Source organism: Bombyx mandarina, chromosome A1, assembly GCF_030267445.1.
Source record: "Bombyx mandarina strain Sakado chromosome A1, ASM3026744v2".
NCBI lineage: Eukaryota > Metazoa > Arthropoda > Insecta > Lepidoptera > Bombycidae > Bombyx > Bombyx mandarina.
In genome coordinates, this window is record NC_143234.1 from 20950836 (window position 1) to 20974436 (window position 23601).

Sequence of the window (23601 nt, forward strand, 5' to 3'; positions counted from 1 at the left end):
ATGTAAGATGTACGTAACAAAACTCGAACTATAATTAACTTGTAAAATTAGATTTAGTTGATTATTAGATAATAATTTGTTGTTCGATTCGTCATCTCGCCGATTAGTTGATTTTATTTTTAATATAAATTTTATATATTTAAAACTTATTTTAAATATTATATTTGAACATTTTGTTTACGTCACGTACGGTCAAGACCGAGTCGTGCAAAAGACTAAATTAAATTTTTTACATTATTTTCTTTATTTAGTTAAGTTTTGACACCGCCCCCCGATACAGGGTCTGTTAGACTGTCTTAACCATAGGACAACTTTCCCCGTTCTACTCACACTACACACATAAAATAATCCAGACTCTCTTACACACACGTCCACAATGTTTCACATTCCAGCGACTTCTGCCGCTACAAAGAAACCCACCACTCCCAGCCCCGCGACTTTGCCCACAGTAGTAGGAGGTCCATTGACAATATGGACCTATACAAGAAACAGCAACAAAACGACGCTGTTCTGCCGAGTGAGCAGCTCCTTCAGGAAGTGATGGAGACTTTTGAGAATATATGAGAATATACCATCAAAAGTGAAAGAATATCCTCAGATAAGGCGCGACATTAAATCCTTCGTGGAGGTGAAATGGGATAAGGGCATCAGAGCCATCTTCGAGCTCGGTCGGCGGTTACAAAGTCTAGAGGCAGCGGTCCCCAAAACACGGTCGCTGGTCGCTCACGAAAACCTTGTCGTCGGATGGGGAAGAAATAATCCTCAAGAAGCTGGGGGGGTTAGACTGACCAAGCGTCTAAACGACTTAGAGTGAAGTCTGAAACAAGACATAGTAGGACTACACGACGGTAAAGACGACCGCGACATGATCGACAAGATGATCGACAGGATTGACCTCTACTCGAAAGTTTTGTCGGTGATGTTGCCGATGATGTCGCTGCCACCAAAGCGAAATTAGACCAGGTCGCAAAGGTCTTAGAAATCGAGCAAGTAACCGCTGTGAGGTCGTACGCAAGCATTGCGGCAGCAAAACCGGGCGTCGGCCGGCACTTCGCCCGATGGCGGTCACAATCGAAGGCAAGAGTGAAGAAGGCGGTCGACGCCAGGAGCACTGGCCTCAAGATAAATATAGCGCGAAAGGCCAAAAATAGTACAGTGATATTGGGATGTGACACGGAGGTGGAGCTTGATAAGGTGAAGAAAGTAATAGAAAGTCGGGGGGATGGATTAACTGTGGCAACAATGAAGAATAAGAACCCACTCGTCCTAAACCCCCTCGTTCTTGGACAGCGGGGACGACGAGATGGTGAAAGCGTTATACGCCCAGAGTAAAGACATCTTCATGAGCCTACCAAACGAAGAGCTGAAGTTAAACATAAAATATAAAAAAAGGACAAGGAATGGACCAGGACTGCGCACGTCATCATCGAAGTGAAGCCCAATGTATGGCAGAGGATGACGGAGGCTGGAGCTCTGTATCTCGACCTGCAGAGGATTAGTAGAGTCTCCGCTCATCCAATGCACGAAGTGCCTCGCCTTCGATCATGGCCGGAAATTTTGCATCGAGAGTGTGGACAGATGTAGCCACTGTGGAGAACCTGCGCGAGAAATGCGTCGACTTCACTGCTGGAAACGAACCACAGTGCTGCAACTGCTCGCACTCTGGGTTGCAAAAGACTGACCGCAATGCCTTCAGTACCGACTGTCCAGGGCGCAAAAAATGAGATTACCTGGCTCGTACACACACAGCATATGTTTGACTTACAAACTCAATGGAACGAAACACACACAATACTCACCGTAACACACACAATAACACATATATACACAGATATAAAGGTATATATTAAATATATATTGATATATCTAAAACAGGCACATAAACACTGCACAATATAAACACGGAACAGTAACAGAAAAGACATAAATTAAAAATAGATGAGAAAGGAACCCGGCACAATAAAGCTTTCAGTTTGCGAAATTCAAAAAAAGCCAATTTTTTATGATTAAATTTCACTATTAAATTATGATGACTTTAAAAAACAAATTTATTGTATATGTATGTTTGTTTAGTAGTCAAAATAACAAATGTTTTTTCCATTTTGGAGTCACGTGCATATTCCCTATTAAACAGCAACAATACCTTATGACAGTATTGTGAGTCACTGGGGATGGAGGGCGGGGCATGTCGGAGTCGAACCGACTAAAACCTCCCGTCTCTCAACAACCAACGTCCAAACCTCGCATGAGACAAAACTCATGAAAAGGCAGAGGGAGGAAAGTGAAGCGTTTAGTGCGGAGCACATCTCTCCCATCACCCTCCCCCTCGGGACGCCGGACTGGCGGTCGTCGGCGCCACGACCACCAGCCCTCTCGGTCGGCAGGCTATCCGAAGCCCGCCTAGGTGGCGCCGGTTAGAATGGTTTATCCTACGGAATACCCCGCTGGGTGAGAACCAGCGTGGGTTGAGGATAGCCGGCCTTCCATCACCCAGATGCTCATGCATAAAACGCGTGCAGAGCAGCTTGCACGAGTATTGTGAGTCTAGGAATTATTATAGCTCCTGTAGAATTGGATGAAGAATCTCTATTAGTGAATTTAAAAGCTTCATGCACAATACTCGGAGTTAATTTTGTTATCAAAAAACAATAGAGCAAGAGCCCGTGAACCCCAGACCTTCGTTATTTTATAAAAGCTGAAAGTTTGTCAGCGCATGCTCCCAACACAGGTAAGAACGATGGACTATTATGAAGTTTGGGTTACCGTGGCTTTGGCAGGTAAATGGTACTAAAGGTATGTAAAATACCGATCTAAATTAATCAAATAATAAAGTGTGATTTTTTGGTATTACCTTCAGAATATTATTAAAAATCACGTTATTGATTGCCAGACACTTAACATCGTGGCAACCCCTTGCCAGACATCCCTAATGTTCATGAAATTATAATTCTACTTATGTTATAGTATCAAGGCTGATTTTTATATATAATACTTAGGTAATAATTAGATGATGTTTCCTCATCAGCCAGACATTTTTGATAGTTCCAACCCCTTGCCAGACAATGATGTAGGGTCGCTGTAGGAGCGAGCGCGAGACAGTATATGTATGGTGGGTGCGAGTGAGATGGCGAGATAGGTCTATCGCGATCCCTCAATAACAGATTATAAAAAAAAAACAAAATAATACTCATCAAATTTAATTAAAAATATATTAATGACATTACAAGTTATTATAAAGCAAAAAAAAATAGATTGATGACATTACAGATTATTATTATAGTTTATTAAAGAAAATATTATTTTATTCATTATCATCATTATAATCAATGTTATCATTTTCTTCGTCACTGTTACTCCATTCCATATCGTCGTCTTCTTCTTCTTCGTCAGTTTCTGTAGAAATATGAAAAAGTTGATGGGATTGAAAATATCAAAAAATAATGTATAATGGTTTGAAGTAGTATTATACCTGAGACAGTTTTCAGTGATTCTCTGACGAAATTTGGCAACTGATCACCTTCGAACCATTTAAAATGGTACTGATTATCTTCGAGAACCCAACCATTATTCTCGGGTTGATAAATTGTTGGAATTTGCTGATTTGCATTATTCCAAATGCTAGACACATAGTTGGCTCGCAGAAATTGTTGTAGCAGCTCGGATTTACATGGTGGCAGACTGCTAGCATCAAAATTTCGTAGTTTTTTACGGCTAAACGCTTCATTAATATCTGAGACCTGATATGTATTAATGAATAGTTGAAGCCGTGCTGCATCAACATCAGTTATCGAACCGACATTGTATACCTCACATATAAACCGTTGAATAATATCAAAAGTGCTTTGTTGTTCATTATTATTTTCGAATAATTCGTGTTTACCGAATTTAATGAAAGCTGTTTGATACTCTTCCGTTTTTTTTAAATTTTAAAAGGCCTCAACTTTCCTTTTCGGAAAAATGCAGGATTATAATCACATGTGATCGCATGGAATCCTGGTAAGCTCTTGCAAAAAGATTTTCCTAACTTTACGTAAATCTCTGTGAGGTCTACGTATCTCACCTCATTCCCAGTGCCTATCAGCATCCAAATAAGTGAATCATTTTGTAGATGGTGCATATGACCAAGCATGATAGCTGCAATGTCAGTGTCGACACTTCTGATCACAGTATTTACTTGATTTGGAATACTGCACGCATGATTTTTCAAATCGACTAATGTCCGTATGACATTCAGAAACAAACGTATTCCGAAGACAATCACCATTTTTTTCAATATTAAGAAGAAATGACTCTACCAGTTCAGATGCAGCTTTACCAGATGAAATATTTATTAAATGATCTTTTGGTACTTCCGAGCTGAAGGGATTAAGAAACTGTTCAAATGTTTCAAAAAATTTCTTTAGATTTTTAATATTTTTCTGAATATTATGCTTATTCAAATCCGAAGAAACATCTTGGTGAGTTTGTAGTCCCAATTCTCGGTAAACGTAACTAATTACTGTCGATCTTACATCATGGTTTCGAGCCCACCGTTGACGGGCTGAAATTGAATTAGTAAAGTGTATACACTTGTAAGTCTTCGTGCAGCATCTGCATTGATAGTCTGCTCTAAAACCAGATCAATGGGTTGCCTTGAAAATGGCTTAATGTCTTAATGTCATTTTAATGCCGAAGTAACCCTGTTGAAATCCTTCAAATAAATCAGGATGGGTATCTGCTACTTTTATCAAGTTATCAACATATTTCACGGTCCATCGAGCATAATTCTGTTGATTACAGATAAAAAATAAATTTGTTATTTAAGGTAAAACTGACTTGAAAAGTTCGAAGTCTCCAACACGTATGCTTCATGATAGTTATAGGTAATAATTGATGAGATTAATATAAATTACATAAAATTGTTGAGTCTTTCCATACTCGCCATTGAGACTTCGTTGTTTATAAACACAGTAATTATTGATCAATTCTTTCAGCTCTTCATGTTCTATGTTAAATGATGATATTTTACAGTTTTGTAGTCGGTGAAGTTCTTCAATCATATCATCTGTTATGGACGTGTTACTCATTTCCAGAAAAGATTTAAAATGTAATATTTCTAATCCTAATGTCACCAAAGGGTGCAGTCTTTTGCAGCGATTGAAATGCTTGCCGTCAAGAAATTCATTCACTGAACCATTCGCCAACTTTTTCCACCATTTTCCACTTTCCACCATTATATTTGTTAGTCCACAGTCACTGATCACCTTACCAACTGCTTTGAAATAAGCCATCATGATGGGAAATCATTTTTACAGGGAGGGCGGCACTCCCAACATCTTCAAGTGCTCCAACTGCAGTGGGCCACATTCTGCAGTTTCTTACTCCTGCTCAGTAACGGCAGCCAAGGTTGCTGAAGTGAAAAATATGATTATCGGCAAGCAAACATCATATTGCAGCCATACTAAAGAATCCCGTTATTAAGAACCTCATGATCTCTTCTAACATACCTATGTCTACGAAGACACCTCAAAGTAGGGCTTTAATTTCAGACATTATCAATTCGGAAATTGTCATCAGTACCATTACTAAAACTTTAATAGATTTTTTTCAGATTCTGGTTTAAAGTTTTTAAAGCGGTTATTTTTAAATTCCCTCTTTCGACATTGTTTGAAAGTGTGCTTTGGGGTTTTGCAATCTGCAGATGGGGGCAATGGGATTTGTGTCGTTAAAATTACGGCCGACGTAAGTATTATGCTTAAAGTTAGACTGGTTGGGATTCGGCATCGAAAGGTCGGGGCATCGTATAGGTTATGTGCCTAGCCTTGGTATATTTAGTTTGTATTGTCGTTGATTTTGGGAACCAGATGGGACTAGCTACTTGTCTGGATAGGAACTGTTGAATTTTTTCTTCAGAAATAACGATGTTAATGGTTTCGTTAAGTGTCTGTAGTTTTATATCTGACGATGTTAAATATGCAAGTTATGAGGCCCGTTTGAAAATTATGCAGAGCTAATTCTTCCATGGCGGCTGTCCGCCCTACCATTTCTTTACTTTTATGGCCATGGGAGATAGATATCTCGGTTAATAACTGAGATAAACACGTCTCTGTTCTAAGAGCATACTGGCTAGCGTTTTTATTTACTTGCTGTTTACACTCTTGTAGGTCGGTTAATAGATGAGCATAATGCTTCCTCCTCTCGCTGAACTGAACCTTAAGGAAATCTTTAAGTTGTTGCGAATTAGCGAATTCTGTAATGGAGCAAGCGGTTTCCGCCTTGCCCCGTAATTTACAGAGTATAAATTTAAAGATTATATCTTTTTGTATATCAGAAGCTAATTCGTAAGCGTTCTTATAATTCACAAGGAACGAGTTTAACGTTTCCCTACAGCCGTCATATGGCTTAATAAACTTGAGCAAAATTGAGAGATCGATTTCGGGTTTTTGTATCGTCACGGCTCTCTTTTTTGCAATAGATCCAGCCAGAAGAAGATGGCCTTGACCCTCCTCTTCGGTATCGGTTACTCTGAAATCAGCTTTTTCATATTTTGGGCTTTAAGACCTTTCCGACATTTTATACAATACAAGTCAGAGTATAGATTTTATGTAAATTAGATAGTGAACACGGTTACAGAACGAAAATATAATACAAAGGTTTGAACTGGTACCTAATATCTTCTTCTTCGTCGCTTCGTCATTACTGAGAGTCGTGACCACCTTGGTCTGGTTTCTGCACCAGCTTCCTCCAACATTGCCTGCATTCGGCATGCTTAAAGGCGCCCGAGACGCTGGTGTTTGTGACTTCACTTAAAATGTCCGGCCAGCTAGCTGGCGATGTTCCTCGACTTCTCTTTCCTTCCACGTGACCTACAACTATTAGTTTTTCCAAGTTGTTAGGATTTCGTCGGGCCATGTGTCCGAAGTATTTGAGGAGACTCTGCATACAGCAACACTGAGAACAGCTATTTGTATACGATTAAAACCTATTAAGATGTCAGGAAGACTGTCCGTATTACCTACCATATGAAATTCGAGTTCTAGTATTTTTCTCAATTAAAAGTCACAATGCTTTGTTTTGAAATCGGTTGACCCCTTATGCTCAAAAACTTTACATGGAGTTTTTAGCTTATGTGAGATGAGTTATTGAGTTGAGTTGAGTGAGTTGTTGTTAGTGATACGTTTGTCATCTTGACGGCGGAAACAAGTTTTCTCTAAATGACTCAAGCGACGCAGTACCCACATTTAAAATTTTATTGTTACTAAAAGTGCCCCGAGAACTGAAGGAATCATTATGTGATTGTGATAAAACTGAGTTATGTTTAGATTATTATCATTATATTTACTGTATATTTTCAATTTCACATTTCCGGGACGTTTTTAGAATTGATCCTATTTAGGAAGCAAAGCCACCGAGTATTTCTCAATAACTTGGATCGAATAAATTTATGATAAATACCTGTAATCAGTATTTTTACCATCGCAGCATCGGTAGCTTTTTCAAAACATCCACGGGCCAGAACTGATTCTTAATATCCCCATCCTTACCGAATGTATGGATCAGTTCGTCCCTCGCTTGCTCTAATGTAGTTTAATACAAAGACCAAGTGTCGACAAAACATGTAGCTTCATGACAGTTTTGTCCACATTGTCGCATCGGTTTTGATGTCATGCCCTCATCGGAGTTGAACGGCAGCAAATAAAAGTTATAATGCCGTCGCAACAGTACAGCCTTCGCAGGTAACAGCGCTTTTCGCCAGCCAGTCACTTGTTCAACAGTGGCCGCGCCAGTGTCGTGACATTATCAACTCAAATTTCAATCTAGGTTTTCATACTCTCAAAAAGGATCAGTGCAACGAATGTCACGTTTTCCGATTGAAGAAAAATCGAACTGACCAAGAGAAAGAAGCTTTTCAACAACACCAGACAAATAAGAAGGTCGCAAGGCATTTAAAAAGCCAAGATAAAAAAGATGTTGAGGAGTCAAACGGAAACATGCTTACTGCTGTGTTTGAAAAAGTTTTACAGTGTCCTCATGGCAATGTAAATATATTTTACTATAAAAGAAAGCCATCTTCTTTTAATTTTACGGTTTTTGATATGGGTAAAAAGAAGGCGATTTGCTATATGTGAGATGAATCTGTGGCAAAACGTGGTGCAAATGAGGTAAGCAGTTGCCTATTAAATTTTTTACGGACTAATGTTGAACAACGGGCCAAGGAGTTCCGTTTTTGGTCAGACAATTATGCTGGCCAAAATCGTAATCGCTTTGTATTTTCATTATACATATACGCCGCAAAAAAAGTTCATCATATGCATTGCACATCGGTTTTTACAGAAGGGCCATACACAAAATGAGGGAGACAGTGTCGACTCTGTCATAAATACAATTTACCCCTGAATACAATTTCTAACTCGTCCCAAGCGTCATCGCTCGGAGGGAAGGTTGTCGTCCTTGATAACGACAAGATCGCCCTTTTTAGGCGCTTTCCTCTACTTTCTCCACTTAGTCCCCTGTTACAGCTCAAATACTCTTTATGGAACCGGTCCCAGAAGTGCCGTTTAATTTGATCCAAGCTTTGATAGAAATTAAAATATCTCAGTAATCAGACTACTGACCACCTCCAACGTTAATGCCTTAGTGCTTAGATATACAAAAAGACTACTAACCCAACATTTTAAAACTTACATCCTCTGCCTTTGCGGTCTACAATCCAAAGTCTACGCCTGCCACGAGGAAGGGATAGATAAGAGTGACTCGAGGAGGAGGTAAGTTACCTATCATAGGTTGTATTGAGTTTACTTTGATTGATCTCGTATATTGCTAAGTAATAATTCAGGGCCACAATGTTTATGACGTACATGTTCTTTCTGAAACAAAAGTTTCGTAAAGTAATGACGTCCATAACAAAATGGGATGTTTTTTAGAATACTCACAGATAGAGTTTTTTTTGGATTCTGCCTCCAACCATAATCCAATCCTGTTCATCTAAGTAAAGATTTATTGACAAAATTCTCGATTTATGATTTATGTTTTTATTGTTTTTTAATGATTGCACCTCATCTGGAAGGGTGTTGGCAGGTTTTGATTAGGGTCTGAGTAGACCTATCTATTTCATCGTTACTCAGATGACCACTAAGCCTCGAATCCTTCTTTGTTTTACAATTGTGAATAAATCTTAAGATATATCCTACCACCGGGATCATTCGTTGAAATTTCAAGAACCTATAAATCAAATGAAGGCTCAACGTGTATTTACTTTGAGCTCCGGAAGCTCAATATTTTCTATAGGAGCGCTTGGGCACTCCGTTTTAGGTTTCATTAAAAATGATGGGCCACTCCCATCGATATATTACTACTAGATCCCGCGTAAGGGCGTCAAAAGTGGCCTAACAAAACAGTGCTTAGATTCATATTAGGCACTGTTTTGCCGTCAGTGTCACGCCGACCGTCGAGGGGAACGATGCCAAAATGCGCTGTAAAAAGTTGTAAAAATAACACGCTTACAAAGAAAAAACAACATGGGATTTAGTATTTTTGGTAAGTTTTATAATTTTTACTAGATATTGATAAACATTTGAAATAAATTAGTTATCCTTTCCAAATTAGTACTTCAAGAAATTAAATCCTATTATTTTGCTTCGCAAAGTTCTTTTTCGCACACATAATAACTTTTATGTGCAAGACAAGGATGTAATAGATGTATTTCAGAACAAGTGTAGCAGAGTCATCTAATTTTTTATCTTTCTTTTCGTTTGTGCAGACCATTTTACCGAATCTGACATGTATTTAATAAATAAAACAATTTGATGGGGATTATGTTGTTGTGATTTAAAAAGCTCTTACCCATTTTCCCCACTCCCATTTACAATATAGCTAACTCAGATATAATGATCTATAGTTTACAATATTTGTTGTTAACCATTAGGAATTAATTTGAAAAAATTTAAGAAATTGAATGAATATGAATTAAAAAAAACATAATAAAAAATAAATTCCTCAAATAATTCTTACAAAAAAGTACAAAGCGCGACTCCGTAATACTCTGTTCGGAGCAGTGAAGTCTTCATATCATAAGTTTAAAATGACGTAAGTTTTTTTTTTATTGCCCTTGTAGGCAGACGAGCATACGGCTCACCTGATGGTGAGTGGTTACCGTCGCCCATGGACTTCAGCAATGCCAGGGGCAGAGCCAAGCCGCTGCCTACCGCAAAATGCTGTGTCTTTTAATGAAATAAGGTTGAATTTGGAACAAAAGTTATTGTAAATTTCAGTCTCTTTCTGTCATTCATGGCGCAAGGTCGTAAGTGAATGTTAAAACAATCTAAACTGCTCTTTATTGATTGGGAAAAAAGCATGGTTTAGGTTACAATTATTATACTTTTACATCGTTTTTCTCCGTTTGATGGTATAGTCAGATTAGTTAGTTGATGCTTTTTTTTTGATTGCACTTGTAGACAGATGAGCATACGGCCCACCTGATGATGAGTGGTTACCCTCGCCCACGAACCTCAGCAATGCCAGAGGCAGAGGCAGAGCCAGGCCATAGCCGGATGGTACGTGGCAAAAAAGTCCTCTAGAAACGCACGGTCGATGAATGCAGTGGTTCCAGATAATATGGATGAACTCTGCTCCGATGGCGGGAGGTGCAATGATAAAAAGGATATGAAGGGATCATCTTGAACAATTCCTCAGAGCACTCCCCATGGAACATACGGTACAAAATACAGAGGGAATCGAAGTCCCTCCGTAGACACAGAGGTTCCAAACGATCCGTGAGGATGGGATTATCGACAATCCGAACGGCCCTCTTCTGTATGGAGTCAAATGGAAGAAGCTGGTACTTGGGAGCTCCGGCCCAGAGATGGGAGCCCCGGCCCAGAGATGGGAGTCCCGGCCCAGAGATGAGAGCAGTACTCCACGCGAGGCCGGACTTGTGCTTTATAAAGCGAAAGTCTTTGGTTATATTTGTGTTTAGTTTTTGTTTGTGAGGCGTTATCTAGTGGTAATATATTGATGGCCACTCCACCATAACTCGAAATTTTGTAATTTCCGTAGAAATGTGATGCCAAGAAGATTTGTCAATCAGTTCATGAATTTCATTTACTCGGTTGTAAACAAAATGCTTTAGATTACTGGAGTTGGTATTTTTAGTCCATCCAAACAAAATTGTAGAATCACTCGAGAAATATTTTTGATTACAATTACTCTTACTCCTCCTTGGCAGCGCGCTAGAGTGCTGGTAGCGCGCCGCGCAGACTTTACCTCCTCAGGTCGCCCCGTGACCTTCACCGGAAGAAGTCGCCACCTACAGGGTTCATGTGCCTCGTACTGATCCCATTTTTTCTGCTCCACCTATCCCCCAACTTAGTGCTGAATGGCAAAGGGTAATAAGGAATTTGCCACGGCAAGTTTTCACTGGTTATAACGAAGGCAAACGCCACGAACGCTTCTTTTCTGAGCACTCACTCACATGGACGATTTTCACAAATATTTTCGATAAAGGCATTATTGAATTTATGGTAATCGAAACTAATAGATACGCTTCACAAATCAACATCAATAATTTGAGCCCCAAGTCGTCTAAAGAGATGGAAACCAATAACGGGAGATGAAATGAGAAAGTTCTTAGGTGTTTATTTACTGACAGGACTCATTAATTTTCCAATACTTGAAAACTACTGAAAGAGGGACAAATTATACTATCATCTTCTCCTTCACGAAATAAATATGTCCTATAATAAATTCGCGCTTGTACTAAAGTGCTGGCACTTTGCAGATAACGAAGCAACACGTAATGAAGGCGACCGTTTTTAAAAAATACCATCGACGATGTGTGTTGTATGACGTCGCCATCAGTGACAAAAAGGTTTAACCCTTTCAATATCGATAAATTTTCGTTAAACAAATCAAGACTACGTCGAAATTCAGATGGAAAATTTAATTATAAATTTACATTAAGTATTTCTTTCCAACAGGTGAAAGCTAAATCACGCTTATTTTGATAACGATCAATCAATGTTTGATAAGCCTCCTGATAAAATTTCCCTTCATAAGGGAAGGAGCGTATGAGTGCCACGGCATCTCCAGACAAACTTGATATTAGATAATGCATACGCTCTGAGTCCGTAAGTGTTGCATTGTTATGAATGAGGGAGTGGAATACATCATGGAATTTAGGCCAACCTTTTTGTTTCACCTGAAAACTGCTGTACCGAAATTTTAGGAACTTTTATGTTGTGACTTGTTACCTTGGAAGATTCTAGCGAAGTGTTCAATTCACTACCCGTTTTGATAGTCAACTGCCGATACATAGAAATAATCTCCATATAAATATCATCAAATTCCATGCGAAGCAGGTCCTCAGCCTCCTCGTCGCAACTATCTGTCAGTGATATAATGTCACCGAATGCACAACCTCAAAGGCACTAACAAACACTACTTTTACTTCCGGAAAACAAGCAAGGAAGGTATTACATTGTTCCAGATCATATTTAGCCGCTCGGGCAAAAACTAATGTTTTCTTCAATCGATTTAAAGATAAAGTACGCTTACGTCGCAATACTGGTAGGTCCTGAACCGAAATTTCATCTGTGTCCATCGATCTCGATTTACTTTACTTAAGTACTGCACACGATACCTTCCGTTTCACGGAATGTGGCATTCTTAATCGGAGCTACGATTTTATTTCAATTTAATTCAAAAAATAACAAATTAATAAGGAAATCAATATTTGAAGGAAAATAGACGATTAATGTAAAATCTTTTGTAATTACGCAACGAATACAAAAGGATAAAACTACAAGGTAAATAATAACCCATTTGCAATTGAATAAATCAGGTAAAAAATGACGTATGTGTTGGTTCATATACCTGAGTTGTAAGTATTAAAATATCTCAAACACAAAGAACCGTATTCACCAAACGATATTTATAGGTAAGTAGTACGGAAACGAAAACCAAATAAAATAAAAATTCGCAAATTAACTTATTAATTTTGTCGATACGTGGACGGTATTTGATCGGGACAAAACACGTTAAATACTAGTTTTTTTTTGTTTTTTTTCTATTGCTTCGATGGATGGACGAGCTCACAGCCCACCTGGTGTTAAGTGGTTAGTGAAGCCCATAGACATCTACAACGTAAATGCGCCACCTACCTCGAGATAAATTCTAAGGTCTCAGTATAGTTACAACGGCTACCCCACCCTTCGAACCGAAACGCATTACTGCTTCACGGCGGAAATAGGCGGGGTGGTGGTACCTACCCGTGCGGACTCCCAAGAGGTCCTACCACCAGTGACTAGTTAAATATATGAACTTGTATTTTGCTGTGACGGTACATTTCCCGAGTTTCGTCACTATAAAATGTATGTGAGACGTTGGTTCCCGGCTCGGTAGTTCTGTTTCAGCTGGTTATCTTCGCGACACACACACTGAGTCTGGACAAACCAATCGATCCCTGGTCGGGGATGGATACGGAACTTGCCCAGAAAGGTGTCCTAGGTCCCCGATGTACGTCTAGGATTCAAAAAATGAGTAAACGCACATACGCACCTGGGACTGCCACATGCGAGCTCTTGGACGCGTGCACTGTTTTGGATTCACTAGGCCTTTTGTTAGTTATAATTGAACTTCACCCGCGGTCATCGAATACGGTTATATTTAAATATTATAGGCTAGCTGACTTCGTAGTGCTTCAATCGATAAATAAAAGACCTAAACTTTTGTACGAAATAAACCTAAAACAAACAAACGAAATCCGTCCGACGGGGGACACATCAAAGGGAAAACAAAATTGCTATTTTTATTTAATTCCGAGCATTTTCATATTTATTTACCTTTTAAGCCTTCTCTGGACTTCCACAAATAATTCAGGACTAAAATTAGCCAAATCGGTCCAGCCGTTCTCGAGTTTTAGCGAGACTAACGAACAGCAATTCATTTTTATATATATAGATTTGGTTGCGTGTTGCTCGGCTCCCGTTCGTAATCGATGTGTCGTGCATGTGTAGCTTCGCTGTCATTTGATGGATCCGAACGTGGAGATCGATTGGCATTGTAAAATGTCACATTTAAAATTTGCCGCGAAGACGGCACAACCTAAAAGAAAGAAATAAGCCTGGTTAATTTTTGTTACAGATAAAATGATACACGAAAGATGGCGAACAGCTCGAATACGAGATCTAGAACCGCAATTACGAATACGAAGCCCGGATCTGGTAGCGGCGAGATAAAAAAAAAGTATATTTATTATGATGACATGCGATTTTTCCATAAGAAACATACATCAGTCGATCCTGAGGACTCCCTAACGGCAGATGATTCCCAGATGAACATTTCGGGGCCTGAGCTTGAACCCGACCTAGCCTGCCTGGCCTTCGACAAGCCAAGAAAACACTAGTGCTTCCGCACAACATAGTACTGCTCCTACATCCCAGACATTGACAAGTCAAAACAAAATTAGACGAATAACAAAATCTAAAAGGTCTACAAAAGAAGAATCTGATTTTGACAAGCAGATGCTGCAAATTTTTAAAGCCAATAAGTACAATGCTACAAAATGATGATATGGCATTCTTCACTTCGCTTTTACCAATAACAGAATCATTTTCTATTATTCAAAAATTGACTTTCCGTTCCGAAGTTCTTAAAATAGCTATGATGATTCATAATTGTGATATAGCTCCTAGTCGTCCCTAGTCTTCCAGTATGATATGGGAACTGGAACTGTTGAACCTCAATCTTCAACTTCCGTTGATTCCAACATTAACTTTTTTTGGCCACTACGTCAAACTTCTTATTTTATAACTAAGCAACAGGATAATGAGATAGCTTCAAATAAACAAACTCGTCTTTTTTGCAACGTCATTAAATATTATAAAAAAATTGTCAAGTAACGTTCAACAATTATTATTACTTGTCTTTCTGATTTATACATTGCCACGTAATTTATTAACTCAGCCACAAATTTTACAACTCATCACCATTTTACATTTTACGGCTTCAATACAAGCTCCTAAAAAATCTTCTTGAAGCTTCAGTGGACAACATCATTTAAAATAATACTTGTAACATGTAAAATAATACTTCATATTCTTTCAACGTGAAAACAGCCACTGCACGATTTGGCGCGAGTGCGCGACAGCGACCGGCCATTTGCACCAATCAGAGAGTGCCATTCGATTCATGTACCGACGAGTTACCGTACCGACCCGCGTTTGTTTTTTTCTTTCGCGCGTTCGTATTGCATTTGTTTCGTCTGTGATTATTATTAAACATTTCGATAAGTTTTAATTAGTTATGACGTTTAAAAGTGAAAATGAAGTACGTTTGCACTGTTCTGATGAGGAATCGGAAAAAGGTCAGCCGTCGAAAAAAAAAAAGTAAGGTGAATCAAAGAATTAAGAATAAGCAAATTTTCAAATGTTAGTTCCACCGAAGAAACAGTGCGTGCAGAAAACACGTGGGCAGTACGCACTACACACAATACCATGGACGAAAAAAAACGATTTTATAGGTGCAACAAAGTACCACGTAAAGGAGTACAGTGTGCTGCAGAAATATACTTACTATTTGAGGTGGATTTTTTTTTTTTTTTTTTTTTTTTATTGCTTAGATGGGTGGACGAGCTCACAGCCCACCTGGTGTTAAGTGGTTACTGGAGCCCATAGACATCCACAACGTAAATGCGCCACCCACCTTGAGATACAAGTTCTAAGGTCTCAAGTATAGTTACAACGGCTGCCCCACCCTTCAAACCGAAACGCATTACTACTTCACGGCAGAAATAGGCAGGGTGGTGGTACCCACCCGCGCGGACTCACAAGAGGTCCTACCACCAGTAATTACGCAAATTATAATTTTGCGGGTTTCATTTTTATTACACGATGTTATTCCTTCACCGTGGAAGTCAATCGTGAACATTTGTTGAGTACGTATTTCATTAGAAAAATTGGTACCCGCCTGCGGGATTCGAACACCGGTGCATCGCTTCAACACGAATGCACCGGACGTCTTATCCGTTAGGCCACGACGACTGCAAAAGACACTACAGACATGGTGTTACTTTATCGCACAAAGCGCGAACATGATCACGATTTTATTAACAGCAAATCTTCTAATCTTCCATCTAAGGCCGAAATCAATCTTGGAGTGTTGGAAGAAAAACTCTGAACTTAAAATGAACAAAACGGCAGCTATATACTATTATGTTTTAACTAGTACAAACATTTTAAGGACATATTAGGGAAGACATTATTATCATATATGTGACGAAAGAATCTCATATTTCCTTTAAATAAAATAGCAAAGTTATTATCATTTGTTTATTGTAAAAAATCTCACTTAAATCATGGACATATTATTTTACAATCCATTCATTAGTTCATTGAAATTCATTGAAGGTATTCCATCCTACTCATTCGCATTCGTACTGTCGCACTTGTGACGTAGGTAGCCTTAAGCGCTTTATTGACCATCTATGATGGCTGTACGTCAGCTCAAGGCCGCGGTGCTGGATGCAGCATACAGACAGACTATCGTGCGCGCATCAAGCGTGGAGAGAATAAGTGGAACTTATATCATTCAATAAATCTTGAAAGTGTTAAATCTGCTGTACAGCAAGTCTATACTATACACGATCAAGCACGCACGACGCAGGACCGCTCTGACGTACGTCCGCCTTATTCACTGTCTATCTGCACGATGTTCGCAGTGGTGGGGGCGCTCGCTGGATGCAAAATTGGTCATGCAAATCCAGCAAACAATTAATAATAATTATCGACGTACGTCAAGCCTATTCATGATACTTTTGCATCGCGCATTGTGCATGGCCTTGGCGGGACGTACAGCAAGATGGAACGTGAATAAAGCGCTTAAGACAATAAAATGAAACAAAAGAACATGTGATGTAGTTACCTACTTTATTTAATTTTCTAAATTCTAAACTCTCCTTCATATTCATCGGAGCTTAGGACCGCCAAAATTGCCTTTTTACAATTAATTAAATACGTATGTGATTAGAAAACAATAAACAAATATCAAAATAAAATAAGCTATTCTGAACTAAAAGAAAAGAGAAATTTTGGCATATATATGAAGTTAGAATCAGGTGCTATTTACAATACTTATTTACATAGGTATTATTTACTAAACTTACAAGTATTTAAATTGTCCTTCGAAATGTCCACCACCATTGTCAATACATAGACGGGCACGTTTCATTAAATTGTTTTTAACGAGAGAAGTACGCTTCTCTGTCTTTTCACTTCGTGAATAGCGTCTAATATGCGCTGTTTTAATCATTCGAGCCTAACCGGCTCACTTTTGTACAAACGTCTCTTAATTTCACTCCACAAAAACAAGTCCATGGGCGTTAATTCTTGAGATTTCCTGTAGTGATAAGGATGTAATCCAGCCTTATTAACAATCTTTCAGGCACAGAACAGGCTAATGTTAAACCGTCGATCAGCGTCATTTGTACTCCGCCGGGGATCATCTTCAAAATACGCTAGTACATCGTCGTACAGATTTTGTGACAGCGCCGTTCTTCCTCGTTCTTGACTATGTGACCGTGCGTGGAATGAACCGTGATCAAGTAAACGCTGGTAAGCATTTACCACGGTTCGGACATTTGGCTGTCGAGCGTTCGGGTGTCTTCCCTGTACATACGTACAGCTGCACTCGCGTTTTCCCCACTCAAAAAGTACGCACGAAGCATAGCTACATACTCCCGTGATGTGAACTGATAAGCCAGGGAAAACTTAAACATACAACTGTTGCAACGAAAAAAAGCATGCGCACACTTCCGCTAACAATTTAGCACTGTTTTTTTTGTCGTTGTTGCGTCGGGGCGCGGCGCGGGCGCAGAAGGACAAGGGGTGGCGGGCTTCGACTTGAGTTTCCCGGAATTTAACAATGGAGCAGCGCCCCGTAGGTACTCAAACCCCGCCGCACGAACCTACTATCGGTCATTGATTGAATTTTTTTATAGTTATTTAGCATATCAAATATAGATCCACCACTATTTCGATAGGAGAATTGGAATAATGGATAACTGAATACACTAATATGCCAGACGACGAGAACAAAGTTTTTGTAGGTAATAGCCTGTTATATTTTGGAAAGTGATTTACCTAATTTTCGCATCGTATTATCTACAAAGAACTTGTTGAAACGTTGTATTGATGCTGATACTTTGCATGCAGATGCTAGATACATATAAGTTGATTTGGCAGGAGTTTCCGGTATTGATAGTGGGAACCCACGATAAAAATAGAAAATTTCACCTCATTTGCTTGAACAAAATTTATAAATGAATGTTCGCAGCTGCTTCGTCGAATGAAAGATTTAGCCCGCGATAAAATCAGCGACGAAACCTTACTCCTTCTGTGGCAGAATCACCTACCAACCTCAACCCGTGCAGTATTAATAGTTACGGATAGCAAGGATATCAATACCCTGGCTTCCGTAGTCGACAAGATAATGGAGACTACCAGGCCAGTCTCTATAGGCGAGGTCAATACGGCAGATACAGCTACGTTAATATCACAAATAGCCATAATTAATATTTGCCTCGATGAGATGCAGTCGCAAAGGAATGGCCAACACAGAGATCCGTATAGATACGGATTCCGTGGGCGCTATGCAAACAGAGCGCGATCGAGTTGCCGTAGTCGCCGTAACACCACACCTCATCGGCTCGTGACGATTGGATGTACTTCTACCACTACAGATGCAAGGAGCAGGCGCATAAGTGCGTGCCGCCATGTGCGTGGGAGAGTCAGTAAACTAAATGCCACGCAGTCAGCGGCGGGGGACAGCTGCATCGGAGCTCATATCTACCCGCCTTAGTATAAGGGATAGAAATAGCAATTTAATTTTTTTAATAGATACTGGTGCCAATATTTCTGTTTTACCACGTACAGTATAAGGAAAAAAGCTTTTTCTGATAATAGTTCTAAGTATACATTGTATGCAACTAATGGCACCGTCATTAAAACTTAAGGTACCTACTAAAAAGTCGGAATTTTAGTGATGGGCATAACTGTATACTTGACATGCCGACGCTGTACCTTCAAGCGAAGAAATTGTTAAATAGGCATGTACAAAATATCCATGCACAGGCTATAGAGACCATACAATAGGCGAGAGGAAGCTTGCGTAGAAGTAGACCAGAGACTAGAGCCGCGAAAGCCACTACTAAATTTGACATCATTTAAACGGTATGTACGCATTGTCAAGTGTTAGGGCATCCTGGACATTTTCACTGCAAATCAAACCATTTTTTGGTGTAATTTTAGTAAGTTTTGTTGGTATGTTTACGGTCATGTTAATTTTTATAATTTTTATTTTTTTGTAATAGGTCAATAGTCACCTAGTCCTTTCCATTCGAGGACGAGCAGATGCCGCAATCTTTTCAGTATCCTATAAGGTTAACACAATTGGTCCTGTTTGCCTAGTCAAAAGTAATAGGTTGGGGAAAAAGTCTTTTCGCATTATAGTATGTATGCACTTGTAATAAAATCTCCTTGGCTATACCATTTGTATCTGGCTGGTTTTGTTATCATTAAAAGCTTAAATTTTAAAGCAGATAATTCCAAATTCAACTTAGGAAAATGTGTCATTTTTATTTATTTTTTGTACTGTCAAGATGAGTGAATCTAAAGAAGAAATTCGATACATTTTAAAATTTTACTACAAAAAGGTAAAAATTGCAACGCAAGCCGCGAAAAAAATTTGCGATGTTTATGGACCTAGTGCAGTGCCTGTGAGAGTAGCACAAATTTGATGTAAATGTTTTCGATTCGGAAATTTTGATGTCAAAGATGCACGTCGCTCTGGTCGCCCTATTACGGATAAAATTGATGTAATTTTTGAAAAAGTGGAGCAAGATCGGCATATCAGTAGTTACAATGTAGCCGAAGAACTGGGAATTGACCACAAAACAGTTTTGGCGCATTTGAAAAAACTGGGTACACAAAAAAGCTCGATGTTTGGGTACCTCACGAGCTCACTGAAGGAATCCTAATGAACCGTGTACTCGTTTGTGAATCTTTATTACGACGAAATGAAACCGAACCATTTTTTAAGAAGCTGATAACTGTTGATGAAAAGTTGATCACGTACGACAAGAACGTACGAGAAAGGTCGTGGTCAAAGGCCGGTCAGGCTTCACAGACTGTGGCGAAACCCGGGTTAACTCGCAACAAGGTGATGCTATGTGTGTAGTGGGATCGGAAGGGCATTATTCATTATGAGCTGTTACCACCAGGCAGGACCATCGATTCTGAATTCTACTGCGAACAACTGATGAGATTAAAGCAAGAAGTTGAGAGAAAGCGGCCGCTATTAATCAACAGAAGAGGTGTGGTTTTTCATCATGATAACGTTAGACCTCAGACATCTTTAGGCACTCAGCAAAAATCAAGTGAGCTTGGCTGAGAGGTGTTAATGCATCCGCCGTATAGTCCTGACCTTGCACCTTCAGATTTCCACCTGTTTCGGTCTCTTCAGAATTCTTTAGGCAGAGTCAGGAAATATTGATGCTCATCCAAGCAGTTAGTACTCGCTGGAACTCTTGTTGGAACATGATGGAAAGTACCTAAAATTGTCTTGAATTGTCGCAAAAGTATAAGCATCCAGAATTAAGAATATTATGTACCTGGTATAGTAGCTACTTTGCAATTAACTATTTTGCGCGATTTAGTTACGCTTCAGTCCATTTAAAACATTAACAGAAGATTTGAATGCCGAGAAATGTCACAGCTAGTTTAGTTACACCATTAACAAATTTATTAAAACGAGAAATCGAACAAACTAAGGCCTAAACGTGTGATTGTTTAAATTTAAAAACGTTCTAAAACTCGTGAAATATGCCGTTTTGTGACTTGAGATATTGCACTAATAATACAAGAAATATGGCGAAAAGCTTAGGAATTACTTATAACTCGTTATAATTGTTTTAAAATCCGGTAAGTAACTCGATATAATTGTTTTAAAATTTAATGCGAACAAAATATTTAAGACGCCATTGTTGCCTCACTCGACATAGAGTACCTAAGAGTAAAACATACAGAAGTGATATTTAGGTAGAATTAATGGATGGTTATGGATTTTCCGCGCTGATATTAATGTTTTAATGGAATGTTATAATTTATGCTATATTATAAATGATTATTATATATATTTTAAATGACATAATTATCATGTGCAACTTTATCTTCTGTTCTTTATCTTATCAACTGTATTTTTTTTATTGCTTAGATGGGTGCACGAGCTCACAGCCCAGCTGGTGTTAAGTGGTTACTGGAGTTCATAGACATTTACAACGTAAATGTGCCACCCACCTTGAGAGATAAGTTCTAAGGTCTCAAGTATAGTTACAACGGCTGCCCCACCCTTCAAACCAAAACGCATTACTGCTTCACGGCAGAAATATGCAGGGTGGTGGTACTTACCCGCGCGGACTCTCAAGAGGTCCTACCACCAGTGATTACGCAAATTATAATTGTGCGGGTTTGATTTTTATTACACGATGTTATTCCTTCACCGTGGAAGTCAATCATGAACATTTGTTAAGTACGTATTTCATTACAAAAATTGGTACCCGCCTGCGGGATTCGAACACCGGTGCATCGCTACATACGAATGCACCGGACGTCTTATCCTTTAGGCCGCGACGACTTCAAATATACGACGAAAATAATGAATACCTTCGAGGATATACCCTCGAAAGCCCATGAGTACCCTCAGATGAGGAGAGACATAAAGCAGTATCTGGAGGTGCAGTCGGACAGGGGCATACGAGCGATTTTCGAGCTCAGTAGGCGCATTCAGAGTCTCGAAGCAGGGGCCCCAAAGATAAGGATACCTACAAAAACCTCGTCGTCCGATGGCCAAGATGTCATCCTTAAGAAGCTGGGAGAGGTGGAAAAAACACTGACCGAGAGACTAAACGAGATGGAACGAAGTCTTAAAACGGATATAATAAAATTGAACGACGAAAATGACGGCCGAGGCTCCGACATTATCGACAAGATCATCGAAAGGATCGACGAGACCAGAGCTGCCATAGACCAAACGACCGAGGAGGTCGAGAGTGGAACGCACGCTCTCTTCAGGGATCTGGTCGGTGGTATTGCCGATGATGTCGTCGCAGCCAAACATGACACGTAGGTCGCAAAAGGACTGGCATGTGAACCGAACCTAGCTCCAATCCCACAGTCTTACGCCAGTGTCGCGGCAGCGAAACCCGTCCACCGTCCTGCACTTCACTCGATGGCGGTCACCCTCGAAGGTAGTCTGATGAGGTGCTCGCCAGGATGAAAAGGGCGGTCGATGCCAGAGGCACTGGCCTCAAAATTAACAAGGTTCGTAAGGCTAAGAACCAGACAATTATACTGGGCTGCGACACCGAAGTAGAAATGAAGAAAGTTCAGGAAATAATAGAGAGTCGCAGGGATGGACTGATAGTAGCGCCTATGAAAAATAAAAACCCTCTCGTAGTCCTCAAGGATGTGTTCGTGGATAGCGAAGATGATGACATCATTAAGGCACTCCACGTTCAGAACAAGGACATTTTCGTGGGCCTACCTGAAGAGGACATGGAAATGGTGATTAAATTCAAAAAACGCACAAGAAATCCCAAGACAGCGCACATCATTCTTGAGGTGAAGCCTAAAGTGTGGCAAAGGATGACGGAGGCTGGAGCCCTCTACCTGGACCTGCAAAGGATCAGAGTGGAGGATCAGTCTCCGCTCATCCAGTGTACTAGGTGCTTGGCATTCGGTCGCGGTCGAAAATTTTGCTCCGAGAGCGCGGACAGGTGCAGCCACTGTGGAGGTCCACATCTACGTGAGACATGCGCAGATTACATCGCAGGCAACGAACCGCAGTGCTGTAACTGTTCGCGCTCTAAGCTGCGGAAAACCGACCACAACGCCCCGTTCGCCGGAAATGGGATTACCTGGCTCGAGCAACAACGGCCTACGTCTGACTCAACACACACTCACACACTCAACGTCACATACACAAGTGCAAACATACACACACACACACCACATATAAAAATGACACACCACAAATAACGATATGGCAATATGTAGTGAATATATACAGACATATCGGAACACACACAAACACCAAACACGTACAGCAACCAAACAAAAAACCACGATTATAAATAAGTAAGCACAATAAAGGTCAATAAATATATATAAGTTAGTATATATATATATAATATTACCAAAGTAACGCAGGACTTGAACAAAGACCAAGAAACTACATACATTAATGAGTCAAACAATAGCAACTATTAATAAGATACTATGCAACAGTAAGGAACGCTATACATATATGAAAAGACATATACCTGAAAAAACTACAACTGAAGAGAAATGTATCAAATAATATAGGAAAAACAGAATAAGTATGTAATAAAATATACAGTAGAATAAGAAGCAAAAATGGAAATTTTAAAAATTAGATAATAATATTGAAATTGTCATAGTTATGTAGAAGTAAAGGTTAAAAATGAACAAGTTAAGATAAATAGAAATAAGATAAAAATAAAAAATGTCATAGTTAAGAAGAAGTAAATGTTAAAAATGTACAAGGTAAGAA

General features: G+C 39.5%; 3 pseudogenes across 1 annotated transcript; 2 read left to right on the plus strand and 1 right to left on the minus strand.

Annotated features, from left to right (window-relative positions):
• The first annotated feature begins 376 nt into the window (after positions 1–376).
• On the plus strand, positions 377–1760 carry LOC149499633 (uncharacterized; annotated as a pseudogene).
• Positions 1761–2653: 893 nt separating this feature from the next.
• On the minus strand, positions 2654–21555 carry LOC149499634 (uncharacterized; annotated as a pseudogene). Its single transcript, XR_016325608.1, has 3 exons — positions 6647–21555; positions 3470–5389; positions 2654–3393 (listed from the first exon to the last, which is right to left on the minus strand). The product of XR_016325608.1 is annotated as an uncharacterized LOC149499634 (transcript).
• LOC149499635 (uncharacterized) lies at positions 21549–23589 on the plus strand (annotated as a pseudogene).
• The last annotated feature ends 12 nt before the right edge of the window (positions 23590–23601 follow it).